We start from the raw sequence: 12,339 nt of genomic DNA, 5'->3' as shown, positions 1-12,339 counted from the left end.
TTTGTAAAATCTTTACATGGTGTCAAAACTTTTACTACGTTAAAAGAATATTTGTTAGAAAAATTTTCCTCTAAACTTAACAGTGCAGATTTGCATAAACTGATGTTTAAAAGACGTTTAAAGCCAAACGAATCCTTATTCGATTATTTTATTGCTATGAGAGAAATTGGTTCGAGAGGTCAAATTTATATGTCTTCTATTTTTGATTATGTGATAAATGGTATTCCAGAAAACCATAACAAAATTTTATTATATGGTTGTAAAACTGTAAGTGAATTCAAAGACAAGTTAAAAATTTATGAGAAGCTAGTGTCTGCTTCCAAACATGCTAAATTTTCCAGTGATCCGAAATTTAAACAAAATAATTCTCATCACTTAGAGAGCAAAATATCTCAGAAGCCTCTCAAACCTATAGTTTGCTACAGTTGTGGGTCTAAAGGCGTTAAAAGTTCTAATTGTTCTCATAAACAGCCTAAATGTTTTTCCTGCGATTCATTTGGCCATAAATCGTCTACTTGTACTCAGAAACCAAGTCGTGCATCACCTCCATCGTCACAAAAAACCGGAGACAATGCTCAATCAAGTTGTCATACAGTCACACCCTCTACATTCTATGATGATTCACATCAATATTTCTGACATTAGCATTCCAGCATTGATTGACACTGGCAGTCAAGCTACTATAATTAACACATCAACATATCAAAAAATTGGTTCTCCAGCACATCACAAATCTTCTATAACATTATCAGGACTTGGTGATCGCATTGTACACTCAGTAGGATATTTCACAGGTTGTTTCAAAATTCAAAATACAATTTTAAAACTGACATTCATGTTATTGAAGATAATATCCTATCTGTTGACGCAATTATTGGAAGTGATTGTATCCAGCAAGCTGAATTTTCTATTGGAAAGCATGGTATTAAACTAATAGAAGCAGAAACTCCTGACCATAATTTTCTAATTAATATTGTAAATATTTTCAATGAACCTGATTCTCCTGATTTAACGCATCTTACCAATCCAGATCATCGCACAGAAATCAAACACCTAGTTTCGGCTTACAAACCTAATAAAACCAAAACAACTGATTTGCAAATGTCTTTAATCTTAACGGATGAAATCCCTGTTAGTCAACGTCTTCGCCGCTTATCTATAGTCAAACAACGTATTGTAGAAGCTCAAATCCAGCAGTGGCTGAACGAAGGAATTATAAGACCTAGTTGCTCCGATTTTGCTTACCCTATTGTCCTCTGCAAAATGCGAAATGTATCTTACCGACTATGTATAGATTACAGACGTCTTAACAAGAAAATAGTGAAAGACAAATTTCCTCTACCCCTTATTGAGCAAATTCTTGATAATTTACAGAATTCTAAGGTCTTTACATCTCCTGACTTGAAAAACGGCTTTTTTTATGTTCCCATGGATCCCCAATGCAGCAAATACACTGCATTTGTTACTCATGAAGGCCAGTATGAATTCCTTAAAGTTCCCTTTGGACTGTGCAACTCTCCTAGCGTTTTTCAAAGATTTATCAATACCATATTCAGACCTCTCATTAGTGATCAGACTGTTATAATTTATATGGATGATATAATTATTCCATCTAAGGACGAAGACGACGGAATTAAAAAATTACGACGAGTCCTTCAACTTGCCTCAGACTATGGTCTAGAAATAAACTTTCAGAAATGCAACTTTCTAAGGAAAAAAATTGAATTCCTAGGTTATGTTATTCAAGATAGCACCATTCGACCTTCACCATCCAAAACACGCGCTGTACAGTCATTTCCTGAACCCAGAACAGCTAAACAGGTGAAAGATTTCTTGGCCTAACTGGTTACTTTCGAGAATTCATTCAACATTATGCCAAAATTGCAAAACTCCTCAGTGACTTACTACGTGAGTCCACTCCTTTTGAGTTTGGTCCTGCACAACAGCACGCTTTCTTAAAACTCAAGCACTTTCCAGTGATCCTGTTTTGCACCTCTACCAACAAGGTTTACCGCTTCAACTCTGTGTGACTCAAGTAAACACGGTTACGGATCTGTTCTCTTGCAACAAAGCACTGATGGTTTCTTCCACCCAATTTACTATATGAGCAAGAAAACTACCCCCCAAGAAGAGAAATACTCCAGTTATGAACTAGAAATCCTAGCCATCATTGAAGCCCTTAAAAAATTTAGACATTATTTAGCCGGAACAAAATTTGATATTGTTACAGATTGCGCTGCTTTTGAAAAAACTATGTCTAAAAAAGACATAACGCCCAGAATTGCTCGATGGGCTCTTTACCATGAAGACTTTGATTACACAATAAAACACCGCTTTGGGCATCTTATGAAACATGTACATCGTTTCCCTGTCATGTTAATTGCCATTGACAGTGTCACTCAAAAGATTCAGTGTCACTCAAAAGATTATTGACGCACAATCAAGTGATGACTTCATTACGAGAATCAAATATACTTTAGAAAGAACCCCTTTAGACGACTACTCCTTAAAGAACGGTGTTCTGTATAAAATAGTTGAAGACGAAGAACTATTAGTTGTACCTCAGACAATGCAAACCGAAATAGTGCAAAATGTTCACTCTAAAAGTCATTTTTCTGCTCTCAAAACGGAATCCATTATTAAACGTGAATATTACATCCCTAATTTATCTGCGATTGTTAAAAAAATCATTTTAAACTGCGTACCCTGCATTCTTTCTTCAGAAAGGCTGGTAAAGCGGAAAGTTTTCGTCATCCGATTCCAAAAGGCGATACACCACTTGATACTTATCATAAAGACTTTCTGGGACCACTGCCGTCAACAAACAAGCATTACAAATATCTTTTTACAGTTGTTGATGCATTCTCAAAGTTTCTTTGGCTTTATCCTGTTAAATCAACAACCACTCAAGCTGCTGTCGACAAACTGAAATTACAGCAAACCACTTTTGGTAATCCCCGATGCATTATCTCAGACAAGGGTACAGCTTTTACTTCAACTGAATTTCAAACCTACTGTCATGATGAGAATATTGAACACATCACAATAACTACGGGCGTTCCACGTGCAAATGGACAGATTGAACGCATACATGGTATTTTAATTCCCGTTTTAACTAAGCTATCTTTAGAAGATCCCGAAAAGTGGTTTAAACATGTTGCTTCTGTGCAGAGAATTATCAATAGCACTACATCTCAAGCCACTAAGTTCACGCCTTTTGAATTACTTTTTGGAATAAAGATGAAAAACAAAGACGATATCAAAATTAAGCAAATACTTGAAGAGGAACACTTCCAATCCACTTTACAAGAAAAAGAAAGATTACGCAACGAAGCGAAAAACAATATTTTCAGACTTCAAGAAGAAAATAGACGTCAATATAACAAACGCCGCAAACAGCCAAACTTATACAAAGTTGGTGATAAAGTCGCACTTCAACGTACTCAATTTGGAACTGAAATCAAACTCCGTCCCCGATTTTTTGGACCTTACAAAGTCACAGCTGTTAAGCCAAATGACCGCTATGAGGTAGAGAAAGTCGGAATACATGAAGGTCCGAATAAATCTTCCACAGCTGCTGATTTGATGAAACCATGGCCTTTTCAACAATGAACTCTTAATTAAGAATTGCTAACTCTACAACTGGACATTCTATTTAGCATTTACTACCTTTCATTTTTCTCCTCTTCATTATTTTTTTAATCAGTTGAAAAGTTTTTTTTTCTTTTCCCTCTCTACAAAGAATTTTTATATATACAAGATTTATTAAGATGTTCATTTTTTTTTGCCTCGCGAAGATGTCCCAGGTATGCTCCTAAAGACGCTTGATCATTTAAGACGGTCTGGAGAAATAGCATTTCTTCTTCCATCAAGACGTTCCAGGATGATTTATTGACGCTCCAAGCAAATGACGCTTCTTTTTTTTTTCTCAGAACGTTCCAAGATGGTATATCCAAACGAACTTTTTTTTTCCTTTTTTCTTTTTTTTAATTACTCTTTTCAGATTTTGTTGTAACTCCATCATCGCCAGGAGGCCCTGTCGTGTCAGGATACCCGAGTGTGAGTAGCAGGAGTGCAACATTTCAACACAACGAACGGCATTACAGTGAGACGAGAGATGGACGATGTAAGCGAATGAGAACAGTTATGTTTTTTTCGACTAAGACGTATTAATATATTTTTGATATATTTTTTCTTACAACTGGAGAATGTGGCATGTAATACATTTTACTAATATCACAACTTTCAATTTCGCACTCTTCAATTATTTCATTTTTAACTGTTCGTTTACTATGCTATCATAATTCGACCTAAGCCATTCATCACTTTTATTAACCAAAGGTACTAGACGTCGCTTGGAATTTTATAAATTATTACCCAAGTTTGCATGATGTGATTTCCATAACAAACGAGCTACATATCTACCATTAGTAAAATGCATCTCTTTTTCAAATTTCTCAATGACTGATTTATCGCCAGGATTCTCGTTCTCCTCTAAACCCAAATGGTCCAGAGTCCAAAACCTTCACAAACAGTCATTAACTGAATTATTATCTTCCTTCAAGCAATGAGAAGCACCAGTTGTAAAAATACAGGCACTAGACTGATCACCTTCTAAAGATCCAACCAAGGACCAACCAAATATAGAAGACACTGCATATAATTTATTAGTTACTCTTTTCTTTTCGCCTGTTTGCACTTCCCAACATGAATCAGATCCTAACAATATTTGTATTTCAGCTGCTGGCTAATTTTAGATTTTCTGATTTTAATATTTCTAAAATGTTTTTGGAGGGAATTTTTATGATCGCTTCAGAAATTGTATCTGTAACAAGAGCTTCAATAGTGATTGAGTCATTAGGGCAATGCATACTTTTGAGTGTAATTTGAACAACATTATATTACATTAGTCTACCCTGGACGTACCCAAATGAAAAAATATATAACCTTTCTTTCCTTAAAGTCCTTAACTTTAGTCCTTTAGCCAAATCAGGTCTAATAAATGACCTCTGTGATCCACCATCAATTAAGATTTTTACTATTTGGCTTCTAGTATTATCTGTATCTGAAGCGTAAACAGTGCAAGTTTGTAAATATACACCTTTATCAGCAGTTTCAGAAACAGCCTTAGAGTTAAACGACAGGGATGCAACTACATTCTGCTTAGAATCTGATACTGTAACTACTTTCTGTTTAACATCTGAAACTGCTTCCACTTTAGGAAGAATATTTTTACAAAATAGCTTAATATGATTTAAACCATTACACAACTCACAAGGTTGAAGTTTCATTTTACATCTGGAAGATACATGGCCTCTCTTAAAACATCTGTAACAACGTCCATGGTATTTTAATATCGCTCTTTTTTGTTCATTTGTTTTCTCACATTTTCCTACATCATGTGTATTTTGATTACAATAGAAACAATACGGCTTAATCATTGTGGCTAACGCCGAAGTAGTAGGAACGCTTGCCCCTTTTAAGTAATAATTTTTATTCTGCTTAACACCGTAATTTGTGTCTCTTTTCTTTGAGTTTATTATTAAATTAGAATCTTCCCGACTCTCAACTTCCAATCTAATGAATTCGAGAAGTTCTGTTAGGCTATATTGCAGTTTAGAGTTTCTTTTTCTGTTAAACTCCAGATCCATATCGTCTGGTAAAAGCTTTAAAATAACAGGTCCTAAAAGGGTTCCGTAAGCTTCCGACACAATACCCAATGAATTTAAGCTTCTTATATTGATTTCACAGGAATCGTATAGTGTTCTTAGTGCTTTCACATTGGACGAACTTCTAACCAGTTCAAGATTCAAGAGTTTACTCATATGCGAAGATATTACCAAATCTGTTCGTCCAAATCTTTCTTTAATTAAACTTATAGAAGTGTCATAATTTCCATTAGATAGTGCAAACCCGGATACTGCCCTTAAAGCAGGTCCTGCGAGTAAGGATTTAAGATAGGTAAACTTCTAGACCTTTGTTAACTCATTATTATTACCAATAGCATTTTCAAAGGAATTATAAAATTCCAAATATAAACTAGGATCACCATAATATTTAGGAATTGAAATTTTAGACAATCGAATGTTAGTTTTGTTTTCGACCTTTACGGCAGCAGTATGGTTACCAGGCGATTCACTTTCAATGCTCACTATCTGAGAATTTAAATTAAGTTTCTTTTTATCCCTAAAAATACATATACTTATTTTTTCATCATACTCTAACACAGTATTAAATTCTTTCTCAATTTCAGACTCATCCCCTTTAAAACAATCCAATACTTTTTCATTAATTTCTTTCAACGCAGACTGTTTAGAAGTAAGTAAAAACACATTTTCTTCTACCATATTCTTATCCCAAATGTCTTTTTTTAATTTCAGGTTCTACAACATTTATTATTTTAGAAATAACTTGTCTCATGATTTTTCTAGTAGCTTTCAATTTAATAATTATCGTTTGCCATAATAACAAGAAAAGAAATTTTATTCTCTTACCTGGTGCAGGCTTCAAATAGTTAATTCCTAATTTAGTAACTCACTTTCCTGGTGAAACACATTCACAAGTATTCTTAACATTAATCCTGCCACGTTCAGTGCAAAGGAATAATTTTTCAGTAACACGAAAACACCGCATTCTAAAAAAAAGTTGTTCGTGCGCAACTGTTGGGCGCCAAAAGTATAAAATATTATATTAACTGTCAAGAATTGTAAGATATACTGGTTCAAAAAACACTAATTCAAATCACACATTCAAATCAAGATAAATGAACATTACGAATTAGGTTTCTAAACTGCCAAGTTTATTCACGTCTAACACACATTCAACTTAAGGGACTAGATCTAAGAACAAGAAGTATATATACATCATGAAAGATTTACGCCCTCTTTGGCGATTAAAATATATTTCCACATAAAATTTCTTACAATTAACTCAAAATGTGAAACATTCTTTTAATAAAAAAATTGGAGAATGAAAGTTTTAAACATAAAGCTATGTTTACTAAGAAGTTGGAAATAAAATTTAGTAAAATGAAGCACAAAAATTTTACTCTCAAACTTTATGTTTCGTTATATCATAATAATTTAACAATATTTGAATTACGTGTCAAATTTTGATTTATAATTTAAAAAATTCAATAGGCATGACTGAATCGTTCAACTGGCAGAAGAATGATGGCATGTGTGAAAAGAATTATACTATAGCATGAATTTCTTGAAATATACATATTATCTTGTTAGTACTTACTCTGTTATCTATATCCACAGTTAATTAAAAGATTTGATAATAGGTTTAGAGAAGGCATTGAGTACCGATTATTTGAAAGTTTTGATACATTATAAGATATGGAAAGCTGATACTGTGCGACATTGGGGGCTGTTACGCGGTCATTGTAGAAATCCAGATACGACAGAAATTACAACTTTAAATTTTTTTTTTTTTTTTTTTTTTTTTGTTGTTGTTAAGGACTCTTCTGTCGGAGTCGATTCAACTAAACATTCAAACATTTTTTACTTAAAGAGTTTAACAGTAGTGCGAGTTAAATATTTCAATTAAATAACATAAACTGAAGAAATTTGATTAAAGAATATCTTAACGAAATTTAGCTGAGTTCACTATGTACTTTCAAATGGTTTAAAATAATTTATCTCTGTTGCATTACTATCAGATAATGCTTTTATGAGGTAAGCGTAATTTAGTTTATGTTTTACATATAATTTCTAGAATTTTTTAAAGGATCGTTGTCCAAAGCTAACAAAAAGTCTTAAAAGTAAGTTTTGAATTGCCTGAAAGGTATGTATATATATACAAGTCAGCTAAAAAATCAGCAGCGGAGACAAAATACGGAATAGAACATAAACTGTTTAATGAATATGCGTGAAAATGATTATAGAGGTTAGTGTAGCTAAACTTAGCAAAGACATGCAAAAATAATATTATAACCATCGCCAAATAAGTAATACGAATGTGCAATGGAAATATCATGCTAAAAAAGAGAATGAATCCCTCTAACTGAAATGCATGCTCTACAACAGCGAGTCAAACTGGCAATAGTTTGGTTGATTATTTGTTGAGGCAGTAGCACCCATTCCTGTAATAATGGATCTCGGATTTCCTGTAGGTGGCTAACGGCACACTGGGATCTGCTATTTGTCGTCCCAATATGTCCCAAACATGTCCTATGGGATTGAAGTCTGGTGATGTTGCATGTCGCGGCAGATATAGAATGGTTTTACGCTTCAGATAATTCCGCACCACTTAAGTTATATGCAGGCGGAGGGTTGTCGACCCTAAATATCGCGCCGGTACTCATTGCAGGTGTTAAATATGTGAGATTTTAGTGTTTTAAAAATTTATGATTTTAACTTTGACTCAACTTAACACCTCGTCCCGGACAAAACTCACTAAAAAAGTAATATAATCACCATAACACTCATATATTATAGGAACATTCTTATAAACAATCGTATAAAGAATAACTGCATAGTGGTAGTACAAGTTAAATTTTAGGTTCGCGTTGTGAGTAACCTATGAAAAAGGAAAAACGATAACCCCAAATTCAGTTAAAGCTCCATGTTTTTTAAATAGCCTCCTGGATCAAACAAATGGGGGAAGATGACAGACCACAGTAAATTAACACACAATATAAACAAGTGCCGTTAAAATTCTAAATCAAACACATAATTTCTTGAATATAATAATATTGTTAGTAAATACTTGGGTAACTGATCACTATCCCCTACCACGTATTTTTACTATGAAAATATCGCATCTGTCGCACAAAATTTCAGCTTACAATAATTAAAACAATTAATAATTAAATTTTTTTACAAACTAAGAAGGTGTATCATATTTTAATTCCCCAAATAAATGGTTCTCATTAATTAGGAACTAACATTTTCTGACTCACCCACTCAGTAGGTGAAACAAATTTAAAACATCCCAAAACTGGCCATCACTTCAAATAATAATCACTTCTCAATTTATCTAACTCTAATATTTAATTTATATAAGTAATAAAAATATAAACAGGCAGATAAATTATTATTAACTGTTCCACTATAGCATTTGGGAATACTTAAGAGAAAGAGAAAATAATCTTAAAAATTTCACTCATATATTCTTCGGAATACACAACCTTGAGGGGAGTGTCCAGTTTTCCTAGTTACGGAAGAAGTCTATTTCCTTGAGCCAACACTTTGATTACACTTTAACCAACACTCAACTTTTTGGTAAAATTGCTCTTTACATCTCGCACTAAATTTTTAATCATCTCGCAGAAAAAATGCCTTTTCTGGAGAACAGAAAGCGCAGCTCAAGCCCTCTTGTTCAGGCAGCCCGCAGCACTGCATGATGGCCGCAGGGCAAACGCCGCTCGAACTCCTTATCTAACTTCACATCGCTGCTGCTCAGATCACTCCATATCATACTCCAAAGGAAAAACCATAACCGGAGCCCGCTGGTATACGCCGCTCGCGAGAGCAAGACCCGCAAGGGTCAAGTCCCCACTTTTTTTTCTTCTTCTTCAAAAATCAGAATCCGAATGAAATCTAGCCTGGTGCAAACACCGAAATAAACTCTCCTCTCCGCCCCCGAAATGGCCTACATAAAACCATAAAATTAAAATCTTATCAATCCCAGAATTTTACTTTATCTAGACTGAGAAACAAATTCCACCCCCACGACGAATCAAACACCAGAAAATCTGACAATGCAGTCCAAAAAACATCTGTACACACAAGTGGGAACTAAAGTGCACCCTCCCCAACTAACAAGCGGAAACTAAGCTTTACGAGAATCCAATTACCCAAGCTTACAACAAACCCCCACTGTCTTGAAGTAAACAAAATTGCAACTATAACTAAGCGAAAGCAAGACGATTTTCGTTTCAAAAGCCATTAGTAAAAGGCGACAACACTACTGCCTCCATTGTTAGTAAAAAGGCCATAAACCAAAAAACCAGATGTGTTTCCTCGCAATCGTCTCTCGCCTTTGCTACACTTTCTACTCAAGAATAACGAGTTAAATAAACCCTTAACAACTTAAGAATACGTTTTTCCAGATCAAAATGTACAGTAGTACAAACAAAACAAAATAAACTAGAATAATGATAACTTAAAACACATATTAATAATTAAAATTCACGACATGGCACAGGGAAAAAAGGACGCGTCGCGATATTACGAGAATTGGCTCGCGATACCGTTATGGCGGAACTTCCAGGAATAACGTAGTGATCGTTGCGGCAGTTCATTGCTATCCCAGCATATACAAGCAAGCTTTCTTCTCTGTAATTGTGCCTTTCGACGATGTTGTGCGCCCGATAGTATGTCTCTAGCTTTCGCCATATCATTGTCCTTCTGGAATCATTCTGGATGTTAAATAGAGATTTATCTGTAAAGATTATGTAGCCGCCTTGCTCTGGTGTCCAACTGCTATGTTCCCGTGTCCAATTTAATTCTCTTTGACATGCGATAAGGGCAAAGGAATGCAAAATACAGGTCTTCAGGCGTACAGTCCGCCTTTATGCAGGAGACGTGACACAGTTTGGTGGAATATGGGCCTTCTTGCAGCAGCAGAGAGATGCGAGGGCAGCTGTCGGGCTGTTAGTGAACTACGGCATCTTGCACATAACAACAGAAAGCGATCGTTAGCCGTTGTGGTAATCCTGCGTCTGGCTTTCAGACCGCGCGGTCTACAGAAGTCGCAATGTTGTCTACAGAAGTTTTGATGCCCTAAGTAACGATTCCCCAGATTGTCGAAAACACTGCGATGCACACTCACCTCTCTTGACAGCGGATTGTTTTCCCCCAGCTTGCAGCATCCCTACAACACTCCAGCGCATTTTATCTTGCAGATAGTGTCTTTGGCTCATGCATTCCGCTTTTTTATCTTGGATTAGGCAGAACTATCTCTGCTTAGGAACTGAAGCGTAGGTTCGGTATGTCCCTTTTTAAGGCATTGTGGTGTCACTGCAGGTTTGCGTTTTATGGAGGTTTATGACTGTGTTCGGCGATGTAACCTCTACCATATATTATAAAATTGTAAGTTTTATTTTGCATTCATACTTTTTACTACCTTGTACGAGGTAAAAAGGAAGTATTGTAATCGCGAAAACTTTCAGGCAGCATATTTCAACGAAAATATCCATTTTGACCGCTATCGAATGCAATTTAACGATGTTTTTGCTTGACATCTGTACGTAAGGATAGAATAAAGGAATCTATCTCCGAATTATAAATCTGATTTAAAATGGATTCAGAAGAGAATTTTTCGTGGCGTCTGTACGAACGTATGTACGTACGTACGTATCTCGAATAACTCAAAAACGAGTATCCTCAGAACGTTGAAATTTTGTATATAGGACTGATGTAACATGTAGAAGTGCACCTCGTATTTTGATTGCAATCGGCCGCACCAAACGTATATAAATATATTTATATATATATCCACTATGTTACCCGGCTCAGTGATCTCAGTTTCTTTACTCGTATATGTTTGTAAATTGTACATTTTTTTGCTTTAAAAATGATTAAATTATGTTGTTTTTATCTTCCGGTTAAGGTTTTTATGCCTTTAGTAAATCTGTATACAATATATTTAAAATTATCAACAATTTTAAAGTTGTTTAAGTAGCGCTAAGCCTTTTTTTTATGACGGTCATTGATTCTTTACATTTGAAACAGCAGACTAGTGGATTTTTTGCCAATCTAGGGAAACTTAGCTTCGCAACAACAAAGATAACGCCTTCATTTATTATTGCCAATTAAATCATGCTTAATCCTTTCTGGAATTTTTTCGAGGAAATAAGTGTTTAAGATATACTTTGTAACTTTTAATACATATATTTTGAGTTTTTATGTATTTTTGCCTTCTCGCGAAGTGAGAACTGAATTAATTGAATGAGAAATGCTCAGTCGTCTGTGAAAAACTGTTTCTTTTTTGTTTGGTTTGCTTAATTTCTTTTATACATCATTCTAGCTTTATTAGAGAATTTGAATAGAACATGTGGCAACGATTAGATAATTCTATTCTTTAAATGATATAAATTTTGTGCATTCTGAGTTACAGTATGAACGAAATATAATACTGTTAATTGAATCTAGCGCCAGACTGTCGCTATGGTAAACAAATACTAGAGTGAATTTTAAAGAATGCATTTATTCTATTGTGGTTTATGCGCTGTTGGCGAAGTAGATTTAATTCAATCTAATAAGTTTAAATGAAATGCAAGAAAAATGCGTATAATTTAATATTCCGTACAAGGAAGTCGTGTGGTGTACACATCAGATTTTTTCTTTTAGCATTTGTTTCTTTTTCTTCGGGCACGTGTGCCAATAC

The 12,339-nt window shown here is 34.7% G+C and overlaps 1 protein-coding gene across 4 annotated transcripts in view; it reads right to left on the bottom strand.

Moving 5' to 3' along the window:
• LOC118204165 (uncharacterized) overlaps nucleotides 1-12,339 on the bottom strand; it is an 876,973-nt gene that overhangs the window by 602,109 nt on the left and 262,525 nt on the right. The window lies entirely within an intron of this gene.

The sequence above is a fragment of the Stegodyphus dumicola genome, chromosome 6 (genome assembly GCF_044657685.1).
Source record: "Stegodyphus dumicola isolate Sdum_Otavi_A_Nest chromosome 6, ASM4465768v1".
NCBI lineage: Eukaryota > Metazoa > Arthropoda > Arachnida > Araneae > Eresidae > Stegodyphus > Stegodyphus dumicola.
Note: the sequence above shows the minus strand (reverse complement) of the source record. Positions and strands in the feature narration are given on the sequence as shown.